This window comes from Nuphar pumila, chromosome 8, assembly GCF_984573655.1.
Source record: "Nuphar pumila chromosome 8, dmNupPumi1.hap1.1, whole genome shotgun sequence".
NCBI classification, from domain to species: Eukaryota; Viridiplantae; Streptophyta; class Magnoliopsida; order Nymphaeales; family Nymphaeaceae; genus Nuphar; species Nuphar pumila.
The window spans coordinates 38,740,265-38,760,263 of NC_143256.1; the positions used below are offsets into that span (position 1 = coordinate 38,740,265).

Here is a 19,999-nt window from a genome sequence, read left to right on the forward strand (position 1 = left end):
ATTGAGAGAGAGAGAGAGAGAGAGAGAGAGAGAGAAAGATACGTCTAGTGTAACTCCTTACCAAAAAATTCTCATTTAACTCCTCTATTTAGGGGAAGTTACTTAATTTTCAAAGCATTAAATCTTCACCCTAATCTCATGTTTTTGGTGGGTGATGTCTATTTCCAACAATGCCCCCTCCTCTCACTACAAGAAAATTGTTAATTAGCGACGGAAATTTGTGACGGATTTTTTCCGTCGCTAATTAGCGACAGATTAGCTAGAGATACAATCTGTCGCTAATTCGTGACGGATTAGCGAGGAAACAACTTTTATCGCTAATCTGTCGCTACTTAGCGACAAATTAGCGACTGCAATTTTTTGTCGCTAATTCTTATTACAAGAACACCATTTTAGCGATGGATTTAGAGAGGGAACTCTGTCGTCGCTAATCCGTCGCTAATTAGCGACGACGTAGCGACAGAATATATTTCGTCGCTTTTTTGGTATTTTGATTTACGACGGCTTAACGACGGAATTATTCTGTCGCTAAGCCGTCGCTAAATGTTGCGTAAATCCCTAATCCCATCCCTCTTTCTCTTTTTCCTGTTTCGCTGTCTTGCTCCCGCCCGCCGCCCGTCGGCTCTCGCCACTGCCCGGCCGCCGCCGCTCCCCGTCCACCGCTCGCCAGCCGTCCACCGCTCGCCAGCCGCCGCTCGCCAGCCGTCCACCGCTCCCCGTCAGCCTCCCGCCACCGCCCGGCGACGCGCAGGTAATCATTTGCATCTGCATTTTCTTCTTCTTCTTCTTCTTCTTCTTCTTCTTCCTCCTATTCCTCATCTGCATTTTTGCTTCCTCCGAAACTATCTTTTTATGATTATGTCTTCTTTTTCATTTTTTCCATGATGTTCAATGCTTCTTCTGACACCTCTTGTACGAGAACAACTTTCAAAGCTTGTTCTTTGAGCAGAGATAAGCAAAGTGTTCTGAGCGATTTCCTCCATTTCTGTTATTTTTTGCATTTTGTTTTATGGTTTTCATGTGACATCTTTCTTACATTATCTCCCGCTATTTTTCTATATTTTTTTATTTATTTATGTTATGTCCATGATGATTATTTCTTCTTCTGACACCTCTTGTATGAAAACTATCTCTTGAAGTTGTTCCTTGAGCACATGCAAGCGACTATCTGACTTATTTTCTATAATCTTTTTGAGGTTTTAACCGAATTACCAGTTTTTTTTCCAAGTGTTATTATTTGGAATATTTGTTTGGGCTAATGTTTGTTGGATGGGAAGATGTAACATCTTGTGCCATGTTTGTGTGAAGAAAAGGATTTTTGTCATTATTTTCCTTCTATTCAGTTTAATTTTCCTTTCCCTTTATTTCTTTTAATGATTGGGGAAACAAAGGGCATGATAGAAAAATATGAGTTTTAAAAGATTTTGATTGAGAAAATGGGAACAGAGAAATCCTAAAGAGAGTATATCATTATCCCATTTTAATTGGTTGTGGTTTAGTTTATTGTATATTTTGCAAATGGTTTCTTAGTGTGTCTCTCTTTTTTATAATCTGTTAGGCAAGTGGTTGTTTAGTATTTCTCTATACTGGTTTATGAAATTTTTGTTTTGTCACCTCTTGTATAAGAATGATCTTCTATAGATCGTCCGTTGAGCAGAGATAAACAATTTATGATCCATTTCCTATTTTTTCTTTGTTCTATTTTTCTTTGTTTAGTCTTTTTGCTTCCTTTGCATAAGTGTTTGTGTTTCCCTAATTAGCTTCAGTATTCATTGCAGTACATTACTTGCACACTTTATTTCATCGCATTTCATCATTAGATATATCATCAACAGTTTAGTTATTTTTTGCATTGCATAAGTGTTTGTGTTTCCCTAATTAGCTTCAATATTCATTTTAACACAGTGTTTTTTGCAGATTTCTCAACGGAACTCGCTTGTGCCTCGCCACCCATGGTAAGTAAGTGACAAAAACAATGCAAATCGGGTAAATACCCGTGGTGAGTAAGTGATGCAAGCGCATCACATGTTATTTAATTTATTGAATGTAACACTTTATTGTTCACACACTCACTTAGTTGTTGATATCTAGGACTGCTTTGTTGGAGTTCGGAGATCATGCTGAGCTTGATTTTAATGTATGAATATGGAAGTGTTCTTATTTTTGGAGTACGGAGTCCATGCTATGCATGGTAGTAGTTAGTGGGATATTGAAGTGTGTTTGCTGCAGGTACATGTTTAACATTTGTTTGATATGAATTATTTCGATGTATTGCAATGTTTGATGTGATTGTATCCATGCTTACATGTAGTTACTTTCAATTTGATTATGTCTTCCATGTGAAATTGTATACTGAAAGCATGCTTCAAATGAATGTATCGTGTCATGAATAGTTTGCACATGAAAATATTAAGTTATCAATGCATGCATCATAATTCTTGTGATTGTATGACATCATATATTGCATGATAAATTTGATATTTTCTTCATCATAGCATTCTGATGGTTCTCTTTTAACTGGTTAGGATACTATTTGTAACATCATACGACAAAATGACTGCAAACCGTGAATGGATGTACCGTAGGATAGTGGACAATGAGTTATCGCATGAATATATGGATGGTGTTGACAGTTTTATTGAATTTGCAACGGCAAGTGTCAGTACGGTAGATCCCACAAGTCGGATTAGGTGTCCCTGCAAGATTTGTAAGAATAATCGATTTGTAGAACCTCATGGCGTTAGACATCACCTATACAGGAAGGGTTTTGTGAGTGATTATCAGAACTGGACGTTTCATGGAGAAGAATTTAGAAATGATTTTGATGCACGGGTGAATGTGGTGCACGATAATCCATATACGAATTTGATATTTGATGCCGCAGGAACAGAACTGGGTTCTGCTATGAGTTCTAGTGATGTAAGAACTGCCGTAGATGAAGAATCACCAAACGATGCAGCTAGTAGATTTTATGATTTACTTAGAGATGCTGATGAGCCACTTTGGAACGGTTGTGAGAGTCACACTATCTTGTCTGCAGTTCTTCAACTAATGAATTTGAAGTCCGAGTATAATTTGAGTCAATCATGTTTTGACCGTTTGTGCATGATTGTGAAGAGTATGTTGCCTAAAGATGAGAAATTGCCACAAAATTTCTATCGTGCGAAAGTTATGGTCAACGCTCTAGGTATGGGTTACAAAAAGATTGATGTTTGTCCAAATCACTGCATGTTGTATTTCAAGGAGCAGGAAAATGACATATCATGCCCGTCATGTGGGCATCCTCGGTTCAAGCCAAAGACAAGAGACAATGGTAGCACGAGATCAAAGGAAGTTTCATACAAGTCGCTCCGCTACTTTCCTATCACTCCTAGATTGCAGCGATTGTATATGTCTTCAAGGACAGCTAAACACATGAGATGGCATGCAAATAAAGTTCGACACGATGAAAACAAGATCACGCATCCTATTGACGCTGAAGCTTGGAAGCACTTTGATCGTACTCATTAGAACTTCGCAATGGAAGTGCGAAATATTAGACTCGGTCTATGTACAGATGGATTTAATCCATTTAGGGGTAGATCAACTCCATACTCATGCTGGCCAGTATTTGTAACTCCATACAACCTTCCACCAAGCTTGTGTATGAAATGTCCAAATCTTTTCTTGTCTCTGTTGATCCCTGGTCCGACCTCACCTGGCCAAAATCTTGATGTATATTTAAGGCCATTGATTGATGAATTAAAAGTACTGTGGGATGACGGTGTTACCACGTATGATGCCCACAAAAAACAAAATTTCAACATGAAGGCCGTTGTTCTATGGACAATCAGTGACTTCCCTGCATATGGTATGTTATCTGGTTGGAGCACACATGGGAGGTTGGCTTGTCCGTACTGCATGGAGGATTCCAAAGCTTTTAGATTGAGGCATGGAAGGAAGCCTTGCTGGTTTGATTGCCATCGTCGATTTCTACCCAGCGATCATCCGTTTCGACGTCAAAAGAATGCATTTAAAGCAGACACAACTGAAACGGAAGGTCCATCCTCAAGATTGTCCGGCATAGAGATTCTAAGAAGATTGCGATACTTTCCAGATGTATTAACAGATGCCCGCAGTCCTACACCCTTCTGTGGATTTGGGAAGGATCACAATTGGACGAAAAAATCTATTTTTTGGGAACTACCATATTGGCCGACCCTATTGATACGACATAATTTGGATGTGATGCATGTAGAGAAAAATGTGTTTGATAATGTGTTCAATACAGTAATGAATATTAAAGGAAAAACGAAGGATAATCCGAAGGCCCGTATGGATTTAAAATTAATATGTAAAAGACCAGAATTGGAACTCAAAGAGTATAATGGCAAAGTACTGAAACCAAAGGAGAAGTACGTGCTCGGACCTGATCAAATAAAACATGTATGTCAATGGTTGAGACAACTGAGATTTCTAGATGGATATGTCTCTAACATTGCTCGGGCTGCGAAGATTGACGATGGACAGTTATATGGGTTGAAGAGCCATGATTGTCATATCTTTATGCAACGATTGATACCCCTAGCATTCCATGATATGTTAGACAAACCTATATGGGGGGTATTGTCTGAGTTGAGCGGATTTTTCAGAACATTGTGCGCATCGGAGGTCGTTGTATCAGATGTAAAGAATCTCGAGGACTCTGTCATCACCACTGTTTGTCTGTTAGAAAAGATATTTCCGCCAGCATTTTTCGATGTTATGGAACATTTGATCATACATCTGCCATATGAACTAAGGGTTGGTGGCCCTGTACAATATCGATGGATGTACCCATTTGAAAGGTATATGTTTTTTTATATTTGTCTCTTTAATGACAGATATTTAAAATTTGAAATGTATATTCTTGTCAGATGCATGTTCGACCTAAAAAAAAATGTTCGTAATAAAGCAAGAGTAGAAGGCTCTATTTGTGAGGCGTACACTTTAGAAGAGATTTCAAATTTCTCATCTATGTACTTCGAACCTCATATTCCAACACGTTACACATGCTCGCCCCGTAACGATGATGGAGAACAAGTAATTGTAGCTGACAAGCTGTCGATATTTCAACCACTTGGGCATGCATTTGGTAGTTGCCGATCAAGGCTATTGACAGATCGAGAGTAAGATGCAGCACACATCTATATTCTTTTTAATTGCTCAGCGATCGACCCATACATCGAGTAAGTATATGTATATGCAACTCAATTATAAATCCTTTTATGTTCTATATGTGGATACATGGCTCGGTAATATAAGTATTTGTGGTTTGCAGACGATTTGATCTGGAATTGCAAAGCGAAGTTTCACATCTCACTGATGCAGAAGTACAAAAAGAATGTGAAACTAAGTTTGTGGAGTGGTTGAAACAGTTGGTAAAGAAGCTAACATAAATTTTGTACTTATAAACAACACTAAGTTACTTAATTTATCGTGATCACAATAATTGTTTATGTCTGTGCGTAGGTTCGCCATGGTGATGTTAAAGATCAAGGAATATGTGATTTACAAAATGGTCCGACCAAAGTTGTGCAATGCTACAACGGGTATATCGTAAATGGTTATCGATTCCATACAAAAGACTACGGTATAAACAAATCAATGATAAATAGTGGCGTGTGTGTCAAGGGTAGCAGCTACGGTGAAAATGAACATGATTACTACGGTGTTATAGAGGAAATAATAGAGGTGACTTACTTAGGCATGAATAACAGGGTTACGATATTCAAGTGTCATTGGTTTGATCCAACTGCAACAAGACTCGACAAAGCTTCAGGCATTGTGGAGGTGAATCATAAATCCAGGTTTGGAACATATGAACCATTCATATTAGCCTCGCAAGCTCAACAAGTTTATTATACTTCATATCCGAGTATAAAAAAGTCAGATAGAAATGAATGGTGGGCAGTTTGCAAGGTGAAATCCAAACTATACCCCGAGTATGATCAGTTACAGGAAGATGAGTTAGCTGAAGACAGTGATTACTATCAATCAGATGATGTCTATGACTTCGCTTATGGTCACGATGTTGCGCATGATATGCATGTCATATCTCCATTGGCCGATGAAACATTCATAGAGGAATGTGATCCAAATGATGTACCAAGTGGATGGGCAAACAATGAAGAAGAAGAAGAAGAAGAAAGTCAAACTAGTGACGAGGAAGAATTCTCAAGCTAGTGAGCAAAATCTTATACTACAAACCTCTATTTAAATGCATTGTAATACTTGATGTGAGTTGTATTGCAATACTTGGTGTGAATGATTAAAAATTTTATTTGAATGTATATTAATACTTGATACGAATGATTCGAATGCATTGTAATACTTGATGTGAATGATTTCAATTATCTGAATGTATTATAATTTATGCAATTAACGAATGATTTGAATTAGTGCAATACTTGATGTCAATGATTTGAATTATTTAAATGCATTGCAATGCTTGATGTGAATGACATGAATGCATTGTAATACTTGATGTGAATTATTTGAATGTATTGTATGACATATGTTATTTGTTAGAATATGGTTCGTGGAGGTTATAGTGGTCGCTCATCCAGTAGTAGCCAGGCTCAACCTTCATCTTCACGGGCTCCTGTGATAGGTATATCATATAACTAATTAGATGCTTGATTAGTTCAAATGCACATTCTGAGAATTTTTAATGTATTTTTTTACAGATGATGTTGCGCCTGTACACGACCCACCTACACCAGTTGATCACACAAGTCAACAGCCAACATAGGAAACAGGGTCTTCTCAGGCTGGCACAAGAAGACTCATTCGAATAGTGTATATCGATAATCGATCGTAAGTATTTTGTTTTCAATTATTGCATATCTTTTAAATATTTTATATTGATATTTACTGTGTAACAATTCATGTGCAGCACGAGGTTTGAGCCACAAGAAGTAGTACGGGAGATTAGGAATTCACTTCTTCAACATCTACCAGGACCAGTTGCTCAATGGAAAGAGTACCCAAAGGAGGTGTTAGACAGATTGTGGTCCTCATTCATGGTATACAGTTGTTCCTCATAGTTAATGTGTTTCATATTTAATTTATTTAAGCAATGTCTACTAACTTTCTGAAAATATTTGTAGGCTTCGAATCGCTTCGCAATTACGGTGAAAGAAAATGATGCAAGGAAGGTATGGCAGAAGGTGGCTGCCAATCGATTTGCAGACATGCTGCACACTATGAAGACTGCAACAAAAAAAGCATCTGGCGTAGTAGATGATCCATTACTGTGGAAGGGCCATGGTCCTATTACTATCAGGAGAGATTACTGGGATGAAATGTGCGATAAGTGGGCGGGAGATGCATTTAGAAATCGCTCTGCGAAGGCTGCACAAAATCGATCGAAGATGCCCGAAGCCCATCTACACACAGGTGGATCTAAGACATTTGAGAGCCACCTAAAGAAAATGGTAACTCATCAATATATAATATTAATTTTATAAGTATTGTTGCAAACTTGTGTACTAAATCTTTTGTCATTTAACTTCGCAGGAAGCAGAAAAAGGAGGCAGTGTACCATATAAGGATGTGTTTGTAGAAACACATAAATGGAAGACCACGGGAGTCTTCGTATCAGAGAAGGCGAGAACGACAACGGTATGTATTAATTCTATTAATAATCATTGCAATATATATGCAAGTTATCATAATGTTATCATTAATTATTAATGAATACTTTAAACATTATTTTGTAGGAGGCATATAAGCAACAGATGGTAGAGCGATATGGCGATGATGCTACTCAGCATCCATCATTTGATCCTACAGCATGGGTGACTGCAGCAGGTGAACCCAAAAAAGGTCGCGTGTTCGGGTTTGGGAGTAATATGAACACTTCACCAGTTATTGGTTCTTCCAGTTACGGCTCACCGACTTCTTGCGCCGACATAAGCTCCAAGCAGCCGACTATTCTTTCCGGTGATGATGTACGCCAGATCATTAATGAATCACTGAATAACTACTTTCAATACACCGTCGCCCCCTTTCTCCGAAATGAGATCAAGGCCGCTGTTCAGGATAGGGGATCTTCGATTCCAGGTCCCTCTCAGGTATAATCACATATTCAGTTTTTTGACTGCCTTAGAGCACATATGAGCATGCTAGAATAACATATAGAGTTTTTTTATTGCATTAGAGCACATATGAGCATGCTATAATCACATATAAAGTTTTTTTGTCTGCCTTAGAGCACATATGAGCATGATAGAATCACATATAAAGTTTTTTTGACTGCATTAGAGCACATATGAGCATGATGGAATCACATATAAAGTTTTTTTGACTGCATTAGAACACATATGAGCATGCTATAATCACATATTCAGTTTTTTGACTGCCTAAGAACACATATGAGCATATTATAATCACATATTCAGTTTTTTGACTGCCTTAGCACACATATGAGCATGCTATAATAACATATAGAGTTTTTTTACTGCCTTAGAACACATATGAACATGCTATATATCATTTATGATAGAATCACATATAAATTTTTTTGCTTTGCCTGCCTTAGAGCACATATGAGCATGCTATATTCACATATTCAATTTTTTGACTGCCTTAGCACACATACCAGCATGATCGAATCACATATATAGTTTTTTGCCTGCCTTAAAGCACATCTGAGCTTGGTAGAATCACATATAGAGTTTTTCTAGATGCCTTAGAACACATATGAACATGCTATAATCACATATTCAATTTTTTGACTGCCTTAGCACACATATGAGCATGATAGAATCATATATATATATATATATATATATAACTTTTTGTCTGCCTTAGAGCACATATGAGCATGATAGAATCACATATAAAGTTTTTTTGACTGCATTAGAACACATATGAGCATGCTATAATCACATATTCAGTTTTTTGACTGCCTAAGAACACATATGAGCATATTATAATCACATATTCAGTTTTTTGACTGCCTTAGCACACATATGAGCATGCTATAATAACATATAGAGTTTTTTTACTGCCTTAGAACACATATGAACATGTTATATATCATTTATGATAGAATCACATATAAAATTTTTGGCTTTGCCTGCCTTAGAGCACATATGAGCATGCTATATTCACATATTCAATTTTTTTACTGCCTTAGCACACATACGAGCATGATCGAATCACATATATAGTTTTTTGCCTGCCTTAAAGCACATCTGAGCATGGTAGAATCACATATAGAGTTTTTTTAGATGCCTTAGAACACATATGAACATGCTATAATCACATATTCATTTTTTTGACTGCCTTAGCACACATATGAGCATGATAGAATCACATATATATATATATATATATATATATATATATATATATATATATATATATATATATATATATATATATATATATATATATATATATATATATAACTTTTTGTCTGCCTTAGAGCACATATGAGCATGATAGAATCACATATAGAGTTTTTTTATTGCCTTAGATCACACATGAGCACATGATAGAATCACATATAGTGTGTAATTTATTTCATTATATTTTGTTTATCAATACTGACTGTTCTTTTCTTGTGTAGGCTGCTAGCGATAATCAGGGTAGTGGAGCTGAAGGGACAGATAAAGACAATGAACAAGAAGACGCACAAAATCTTGGCGATAATTAGAGGACTGTGTTGAAGAAGTTCTATTTTTTTTATTTTTCCTAATTGTAATTGTTGAATTGTAAATAATTAAACTTCTTAATTTTAAGGTGGAACGATTAATTGTTGTAGATTCTTGTTATATGAATTTTTTTGTGTGGTTTGTTTTTTATTTACAGGAAATATAAATTGTACAGAAAATAGAAATTGTACAGTTCTCGGTATTTAATTTTCAAATAAATTTTTTTTATTTTTTTTCGTGTTTGCGACGGATTAGTGACGGAACCATCCGTCGCTATTCATATTAATCTAGCGACGGAAGTAAATCTGTCGCCAAGCCGTGGTCGCCGTTTAGTACCGGCGGATTGGCGACGAAATATAGCGCTCGTTATTCCGTCGCAATTAGCGACGGACCTGGCGACGGAATAATTCCGTCGCCAGTTAGCGTCGAAATATTCGCGACGTAAGCATAGTGTCGCCTCGTTGTCGCTAATCCGTCGCTAACCATGTTAGCGACGGATTAGCGACGGAATGTGGTCGTCGCTAATCTACTGCTTTGTTGTAGTGTCTCTTTGGCATGATTTTCTTTAACTTCTCTCACTATTTGTTTTATGGGTACCCCTCTTCCATGTCCCATGAGATTCTCCTCAATCCTTGGTAGAGTGAGATGAAAAAGCCAAAAATTTAGGCTTAACTTAATCCCACGTTTTTACCCTTTTCACCAAGGTAGAAATCATCACTTTCTTGTGAAAACAAAAATAATAATTTGTGCACAGGGGGTTTTGAACCTGGGTCTTCAACCTAAGGGGTAACGAGCCCCACCAGTTGTGCTACATTGTTTTTCGTTGCAAAGTGTGTGGATTAAATTGTATTTAACCCTTTCAGTTTCGTTCTGAATTTCATGAAAAGCAAGGTTTTTCACTTCTACGTGGGCGCTCCAAGTTTTTGAGCTCGGGTTGTGGATCCACACGGTCGTGCGTCCTACCACTACACCACACCATCACTTGGTGTTTACTTTTGCAGAAAATTCTCTTTATGTCACGATGGGACGTTTTTCCTTGTTGATGGATTCTTCCGTTTTCACATTGATTTTTCACCCGTTTGTTCTAAACTTGCATTCTCTTGTCTTAAATGTGATTTGGATCTCACTTTGTTATCCCAAAACCATTGGATTTTCCCATTGGGCCCTGTGAGTCGGGTCGGATCATCGGATCTTGCCAAGATTCAGATCCAAAACCACTTGTGAGAGTTTGTTATCGGTTTCGTTCTAGAAACCACAAGTCATAAAAATTGTACTGCCTAACTTAAAATCTTACTATTTCACATAACTGCTCTCTTTAATTCATTTAGAATTTCATAAATTTCACGGGTTTTACATCCTTCCCCTCTAAAAAGAAATTTCGTCCGCGAAATTTGTAATACATATCAATCAAACAATTGTGGGTATTTGTCCTTCATTGTTGCTTCCAGTTCCCACGTGCATTCTTCTAAGCCATGATGTCTCCATCTCACTTTGACTAATGGGATGATCTTATTTCGTATCACCCGCTCACTGCGATCCATGATTTCAATCGGTCTCTCTTCTACGGTCAGATCTTCTTGCACACTGATGTCCTTGAACTCAATCACGTGTGATGGATCTTGAATGTATTTTCTCAACCTTGATACGTGAAATACATTATGAATCTTGGCAAGTTGAGATGGTAACTCAACTCGATAAGCAGTTTCGCCAATTCGTTCCAATATCGGAAAAGGTCCGACATATCTAGGACTCAACTTTCCCTTCTTTCCGAATCTGAAAACGCTCTTGGTCGGCGATACCTTGACAAACACTGCATCTCCCACTTTGAAACTAAGCTCTCTGCGTCTCTGATCCACATAGCTTTTCTGTCGACTCTGTGCTGCTCTAAGTCGATCTCGTATCTTCTGTATTTGCTCTGTGTAATGCTGAAGTATCATTGGCGACTCAACTGTTCTTTCGCCCACTTCATCCCAATATACTGGTGACCTACAAGGCCGCCCATACAGTGCTTCGAAGGGAGCCATGCCAATACTCGCATGGTAGCTATTATTGTAGGCGAATTCTGCTAGTACCACGTGAGCATCCCATTCTCCTTTTCAATCCAGCATACAGGCTGAACTTCAACTTAGTTCCCAATGCCTTTTGTAACTGCCCCCACAGTCGTGAGGTAAACTGAGGGTCTTTGTCGGATATGATCGAGACTGGCACCCCATGTAGTCGTACTATCTCCTGGATATACAGGTCGGTGAAACTCTCAAGTGACTGACTCTTCCTCATCAGTAGGAAATGTGCTGACTTAGTGAGTCGATCAACCACTACCCAAATAGAGTCATGGTTCTTTCGGGTTCGTGGTAGCCCCATCACAAAATCCATTGTGATATGTTCCCATTTTCATTGAGGAATTTCCATCAGCTGCATCGTTCCTCCTGGCCTTTGATGCTCGATTTTGATTTGTTGACATGTCAAACACTTTGCGACGTATCTAGAATGATAGCAAAAATTAACATAATTCTGATCTTATATCATAGAAAGAACAACCTAATTAGAACACATAAATTTTTCTCGTGAATTGGTTACCTTGCAACATCGCGCTTCATACCCTTCCACCAGTACCTGTATTGAAGATCTTTGAACATCTTGGTACTGCCCGAGTGAATGGTATACTTGCTCTTATGTGCCTCTGCCAATAACTCTTCTCTGGTCTCTGGGTCGCTCGACACCTATAGTCGATCCTTAAACCGTATACTTCCATCCTTTTTGCGCTGGAAAGCAGTGTCTTCTTGCAGTGCCAAGACCTCCATCTTCCCATACTGCGAATCTTCTTTTTGCTTAACCATGATCTGCTCTCACAGTTCTGATCGTACTGTCAGGCCAGACAGCCTAAGTATGCCTTGATTTTCGGAGAAAGGCCTCCATTCTGTGAACTCAGAAATCATCTTCCATCCAAGACTTATCAGGCTAGATAGATTTCCCCCAGCCTTGCGACTAAGGGCATCCGCAACAACATTTGCCTTTCTAGGATGGTACAAGATTGTAAACTCGTAGTCCTTGATAAACTCGAGCCACCTTCTTTGTAGCATATTGAGTTCCTTCTGAGAAAACAGGTACTTCAAACTTTTATGATCAGTGAAAACTTTAAATTGCTCTCCGTATAGATAATGTCTCCAAACCTTTAAAGCAAAAACCACGGCCGCCAACTCTAGGTCGTGAGTGGGGTAGTTCCTCTCATGAATCTTCAGTTGTCATGATGCATGATCATGCATATATTTTAGGGATTTTTCATATAAAAATATGCATGATTTCATGAGAAAATGATTTAAAAACCCAATTTTATGTTAGTTTCGAGTAAATGTGCTAAAATGATTTAAAAATAGAAAATGCATGAAAAATAGTTTTATTTTACATTTTAATGCCTATTTTAGTGTTTGACATAATTGTAGTAGTTTAGTTTTTGAAAATCATAAAAAAATTAGAGTTAAAATAGACTTAGTTTTGTATTTTCTAAAACATAGTCATTTTGAGTTGTTTTGTAAATAACTTTTTGAAGAGAAGTTTTTGAAATGCAATTTTACAAAAAAGAGGGACTTATGGAGAAAAGTTCAAAATTATAAATATCATACGTAGGGGGAAGAGAGGCTTGTCTTCCCTCTTTTGCCTAAGCCCTCTCTTCTTCCCCTTCTTCTCCACCTCTTCTTACCTCTTCTTCTCCTTCTCCCTATTTTCTCCTCTTTTTCTCATCCTCTTTTCGGTGGAGATTTCCGACAACGGCTGAAGCAAGAGAGAGGATTCCAACCTCTCTTCTAACCCTTCCAATTCCTTTCTGGTTCACGGTGAGTTTTCTTCTTCCTATTCTTTTTCATTTCTTCTTCTTCAGCCGAATCTTATTTTTCTGATCTTCTTCTTCCAATTTCTTCTTCCTCTTCTTCAGCTTCTTTTTCATCATCTTCTTCTTCTCCTAATCTTCTTTTCCTAATTTTTTTTCTATTGTTCATTACAGTAGTCGATCGGTTGCTTAAAATCAAAATGAAAAAAAATGTAGATTAAATTTTGTTTAATCATGTGTTTCAGAATTTAGTTTTTTTTTATTTTTTCTTCAAAATGTTTTGTTCTGCTGTGTTTTGAGCATATTGATAATTGACTCCAGAAATTGGATTTAAAGTTCATCGATCCTTTGATCTGAAATCTGTGGCCAGATTTCAACAAATTTCTACAGAAGCTTGATCGATCATCTGGATCGATTTCCATTAAATTTTTTATCCGGCGATCATTATTTTCAAAGCTTACTAAATTGATAGTTGAAAACCTCTGATGTAGCCGGATTCACATCACATTTGTCGTGAAAATGTGAAAGAGGCACTTTCATTTGAGTTGCCGTGAAATTCATTTCACGGCTGTTGAAGATTTTCGGTTGAAGCTGTTGAGAGTTCCGGTGGAAGATGTTGAGAGTTCCGGTGGAAGATGTTGTGATTTCCGGTGGAAGATGTTGTGATTTCCGGTGGAGGATTCGCCGGAAGTTCTGGTGGCTCAGCTCTCTGAACCACAGATCGATCGGATGTTGTGATTTCCGATGGAGGATTCGCCGGAAGTTCTGGTGGCTCAGCTCCCTGAACCACAGATCGATCGGATGTTGTGAAACAGGAGGATTCGCCGGAAATTCTGGTGGTTCAGCTCCCTGAAATGGTGGGAACCGAACTCATCTGTGTGAGGTCGTGTATTGTGATTCAATCGTGAATCGTTGATAATTGATTGTGTGAAGGATTATCATTGCATTTGATCGATTCTCATCCGTTTTTGGGCAATAATTTGATCATTCGGTTATCGGTTGTGATGTGGATCGATTAAGCTGGTTAAACTGGATATTTGGATCCAGTTTGAGTGCTGAGCTAATATTTCTATTGATGTTGCTATCTTCTTAAATAAAATTGATTCCTGGTGTGGTTTTCAGTTGATTGTATAAATGTGATTCACTGTTTGATTAATCGTTAACTACTGTTTTTACTGATTTTCACTGGTTTCTATTATTTTGAGTAGTAGTTTTAGATGTTAGCTAGGTAACTAGTTAAGTGTTAGTTAATTGAAGTAATTACCATTAACTTAGTGAGTTGTAAATAGTTAGCATATGGTTACTTAGGTGTTTAGTATTAGATCTTTACATTAGTATTTGGCAATTTAGTTTAGTAGCATTTTATGCATTAGCATGTGTTTGATTTAACAAGTTGCAATTAGATTACGTAATTGACTTGAAATAATTCAAAATTAATAGAATTTTACTTGTCATTTAGAGTTCTTTCATAATGTTTAGCACTTAGTAGTATGTTTTGTTGAGTATATTTTCTACTTCTTTCTCTTGTACTGCTTGTGTTCATTTAATTTGTGCAGGATCGCACAGGAGTGGAGCTAAAGCAATACGTGACACGGGAAGTACAAGAATAGAAGATGTTTTTCTTTTATTTTAGAATTTAGGCATTTAATTCTGGGTTTGTAAATATTGCACTTTACGCCCTCTGCGAAGGGTATTCATTTGTTGTAATAGCTAGTTGTTTTTACTTTTCTGAACATTTTATATTTCAATAATTCGGCAATAAAGAATAGTTTAGATTTGTGTACTTGAATACGATATATTCCCGTTCCCTGAGTTCGACCCGGTCTCATCCACTAGTGAGAACCGGTTTTTATTATTTGATGTCTGGTTTTCACATGTTTTACATTTAAAAATCTTTTCAAAATTACAATGATTTTAAAGGAGACATCAATGCATATGCAATAACCTTGTTGTGCTGCATCAGTACACATCCCAATCCAGTACCAGAAGCATCCGTGTACACCACGAATCCTCCGCTTCCAGATGGTAAGGCTAACACCGGAGCTGTGGTAAGCTTAGCTTTAAGGAGTTGAAAACTTTCTTCACTCTTCTCATTCCATTCGAACTTTACCCCTTTTCGTAAAAGCTTTGTCATTGGCATAGCGATTCGAGAGAAGTCTTGAATGAATCGCCGATAGTAGCCGGCTAATCCTAGGAAGCTTCGAATTTCGCTAACATTCTTTGGTTGTGACCAATTCATCACAGCTTCAACCTTGGCGGGATCTACTGAAACTCCATCCTTCGAGACTACATGTCCAAGAAACATGACTTCTTCAAGCCAAAATTCGTATTTCGAGAACTTGGCATATAACTGATGTGTCCGGAGGGTTTCTAAAACAATTTTTAGATGTTCTTTGTGTTCCTCCACATTTTCTGAGTATATCAGTATGTCATTAATGAAGATAATGACGAACGAGTCCAAGTATGGCCTGAATACCCGATTCATCAGGTCCATGAATGCCGCAGGGGCATTAGTGAGTCCAAATGGCATCACCACAAACTCAAAATGCCCATATCTGGTTCGAAATGCTGATTTTGGGATATCTTCATCTTTTATTTTCAACTGATGGTAACTTGACCTCAAATCAATCTTAGAAAAGACTTTTGCTCTTTTCAATTGATCAAATAGGTCCTCAATACGGGGTAGAGGATATTTGTTCTTCACTGTTGCTTGGTTCAACATTCTATAGTCTATGCATAGTCTCATAGACCAGTCCTTCTTTTTCACGAACAGGACCGGTGCTCCCCATGGAGACGTACTCGGTCGTACAAAACCACGCTCCATCAGCTCTTGCAACTGCTTCTTCAGTTCTTCCAACTCTGCTGGTGCCATCCGATAAGGTGCTCTTGATATTGGCTTTGTACCTGGCATCAATTCAATCCCAAACTCGACTTCCCGCTAAGGAGGAAGTCCAGGAAGTTCTTCTGGGAATACATCGGCAAAATCGCGGACAATTTCCAAATCCTCAAGCGGAGTTAGTTTTGTTTCACCTCCGATCATACTAACCAGGAAAGCCATATCTCCCCGACGGAGATACTTTTGGGCCTTGAGGGTCGAAATAACCCTTTTCTTGATTCCAGGCCTTGCTAATCGAAATTCCACTTCTGGCATATCCGGTCGAGACAAAATTACTTTTCCTTCTCTACAAAAGACTCTAGCATAGTATTCAAAGAGCCAATCCATACCCAATATGACATCGTATTCGGTCATATCAAGTATGATTAGGTTGGCAGGTAAATTGTGTTCTCCTAAAATAACTTCTACTTATGGCATGTAGTTCACACAAATTTCATTGAATCCTATAGGGTTATATACTACTAGTTCTTGATTCAATGATTCTGTGGGGATTCTAAGTTGTTTTGCAAAATATAAAGAAATGAAGGAATGAGAAGCTCCACAGTCAAATAAGACAAGGACAACTTGGCCCGAAACAAGCACGGTACCTTGCACAAGGTCCCCCTTCTCCAGTTGGTCAGCTGTAGTAGCATACACACGTCCCGCTACGCGTTGTGGAGCCGCCTGAGGCTGTGGTGACGGTGCATGGTGCTGCTGAGACTGTTGTCCTCCAGTGTCGCGCCGTGCATCATCGGCCTGCTTCTTCCGATACTCCTTGATATAGTGCCCCATCTTTCCACAGTAGAGACATCCTCCTGTCTCACGGCGACACTGTTGTCCGGGGTGAAAACAGTTGCACTTCTGACAACTTTGATTTTGTCCTGGATTGGGTCTGGTACCTCCGTCATGCCTTGGTTTCTTGGTTTGATGGTTGAAACGTTTTTCACCAAACCACTTCTTGAACTCGGGTTTCTGAACCCTCATTATGTTCTTTTGCGACTTTTTCCCCTCCTTCCAATCATCGTCGAGGAGAGTCGCAACCTGAATAACAAGGATAGTTAATAACTAGTCAACGTTTCTTGCTAGTCTAAGTGTTAATTTTGATAACTTAAAATAAGACTTGTTGTAACGCCCCGGATTTCCAAAACAAAGCTAAGTTAAAATTTTCATGAATTTCTTTTTTTTTTTCTTTGCAGCGGAACTTAGAAAAGCTTTTAGCAACGGAATAAGACGATAATGAGTCGTCGGTTTTAGAAAACTCCGAGCACGTTGCAGGTATGTGGCCAAGCAACTCATTGACCACCAAAGTGTTCCATTTTATTGAAAACATATGTTTATTACAACACTACTGCTTAGAAAAGCAGTGAATGTTCAATAAAAAGGAAGCAGTACAACTCTGTCTAGAGAAACCCTGGAACTCGATGCCGCCTTGCTCCGCATATCGCCACGCAGGTCCAACACCTGAAATCCCCATTAAACGGGGTCAGAACCACTGATGGTCTGGTAAGCATGCAGTCATACATCCATTCAACTCAAGTACGATAATGACCACTCAGGGTCGCAATGCGCAATAACGACGCTCAAGCCTCCAAGTCTTAGCGTATATCGCAAAAGCCTCCTCAGGGCTATGAGTTGAACATCCGCTCAAGTCTTCATGACTTAGAGCAAGCCTTTTCAGGGCTGTGATTGAATAACCGCTTAAGTCTCCACGACTTAGCCATGACCTCTTTCGGGTCTCAAAGTGATGTCTAGCTCAAGTCTTCATACTTGGCACATATGTATCCCACGCATCTAAGGACAACTCCTCGAGCTTCGCTTAGTCGTGCGGATACAACACGGGTCTTTGCCCAGTCGGTCCAGTAGTATACCGAACATGACACCTTCACAAAGGTTATGCAGGACTGACTCAACACGTCATCCACTCATACATTCAAAGCATCGCTGTACCTAGAACTAATGCATTGTTTGATAATTAACCGCTCCCGCCTTTGGTACGCAGGTAGAGCTATTGTCCAGGCATCAACGCGACGTTCTGGGGGTTGATTATTCTATGTATTTTAGATACCCCAGAGGCCTGTAGACCCTATCCATAGTAGGGCAGTGTGTTTCAACTGGGAGAATCCTACTAGGCCCATATTCGGATGCATCCTTTACTTGCAGTAGTTGGGTTCAATCCTTAGATCTTAAGGATAACCACGACCCCAAAACCCATGAGTGACTGAGGCCATCGTGGACTCTATCAGGTCCAAAGTAAAATACATGTCACTCAAGGCTTTACCATCACTGTCATTCCACAGTGAGCATAATTCCTGAAGGGGTCTGCCAGTCTTACAATTACTTGGACAGAATCTGCATGCCATTTAGGCAGCCCGTGCTTTCAGCACTACGGGAGTATGTACCCGACCCCATTCAGTCTTCCCCAACACAGTCATTACTGAGGGGGTACCCCTTACACGATCTTCAACCGCGGGGTATGTGCGACCTTAAGTCTTATTCATATGCATGCAGAACACCGCTCTTTGGCACTTCAGCCACCACGAGCATCACACCTCTTTGGGTGGAAACAACACACTCTGGCTCTTCGGCCCTTACGAGTCTGGTTGTGTAACCGTTCTCAATGAGCATGCATATGACTCGATCTAAATAGATCGGCTACTCGGCGTATTTTTACGCAACGAGTCCAAACCTAGCCAAGGCGCAACCTCTACTCCGGCTCAGCGACCCTTACGAGCAAGGTGCCCTTCCAGGCACAAGGATACGAGCCGATCTGGCATCGTTCCATCAACGAACATCATTATGCCGTTTCATTGGTTCCGGCAGCTCTTCTGCCAACCATTTCGTCAGCACCTCCCCTGCTCTACTGGCAGTGGTGCGACGAATCCTTTTACGTTGTAGGGGGCAAACCATGAACTGGGTAGCACTCTGCTATATGTCAGAGTATCCTGCTACGTCCTTTCTGAGCTATTCTTAGCTTTTTTAGAAATTTCAGCAGCACTTCCTCTCTTTTACGAAGAAAGCGTGCGTTTCTTTTATCCATTTCAGCGGCATCTCCCCTCTTTGGTAGGAAATCGCCACGCTTAATTCGGGAAATGGATGCGCACCGTTGTGCGTACTTTGCATCCATCAAGGTTGCAGGAACCCTTGGCCATAGCCAGGCCATACGTAATTGACTTAGTTTTTACGTAAAGAGCATTTTGCCAAAAAGCTGAAGCCTTTCCAATAGGGGCTTCATTCGTCAAGCAGAATCTTGAATGAGGAGCGGTCAAGGAATCGCATGGGCGATTTGGAGTTGATCTTCATTTGAACGCTCATTTATGCGCTATATATGTAGTATAAGCAGAAGCATGTGCTTTATACAGCGGCGGCATAAAGAAATGCATATACTATTGTTCAGGGTGTGTAACTGAACGAAATATTCTACATATATAACAAAGTAGAAGCCTTGGCATCGTTCGACGCGACGGCGTAAGTAAATACATTGCAGAAAGCAGGAGCCTTGGCATCGTTCGACGCGACGGCATAAGTAAATGCATAATCGGAAGTGCAGAAAATAGGGAGACTTGGCATCATACGACGCGACGGCAAAGGTAAATTACATAGCCTGTGCGATATAAGACG

At 39.1% G+C, this 19,999-nt stretch overlaps 2 non-coding genes across 2 annotated transcripts; both read left to right on the forward strand.

The window, feature by feature from the left end:
- Nucleotides 1–877: 877 nt before the first annotated feature.
- On the forward strand, nt 878–972 carry LOC149829910 (small nucleolar RNA snoR1). Its single transcript, XR_016433945.1, has one exon. It is a non-coding gene; the product is annotated as a small nucleolar RNA snoR1 (small nucleolar RNA).
- A 110-nt stretch (nt 973–1,082) lies between these two features.
- Nucleotides 1,083–1,173, forward strand: LOC149829911 (small nucleolar RNA snoR1). Its single transcript, XR_016433942.1, has one exon. It is a non-coding gene; the product is annotated as a small nucleolar RNA snoR1 (small nucleolar RNA).
- The last annotated feature ends 18,826 nt before the right edge of the window (nt 1,174–19,999 follow it).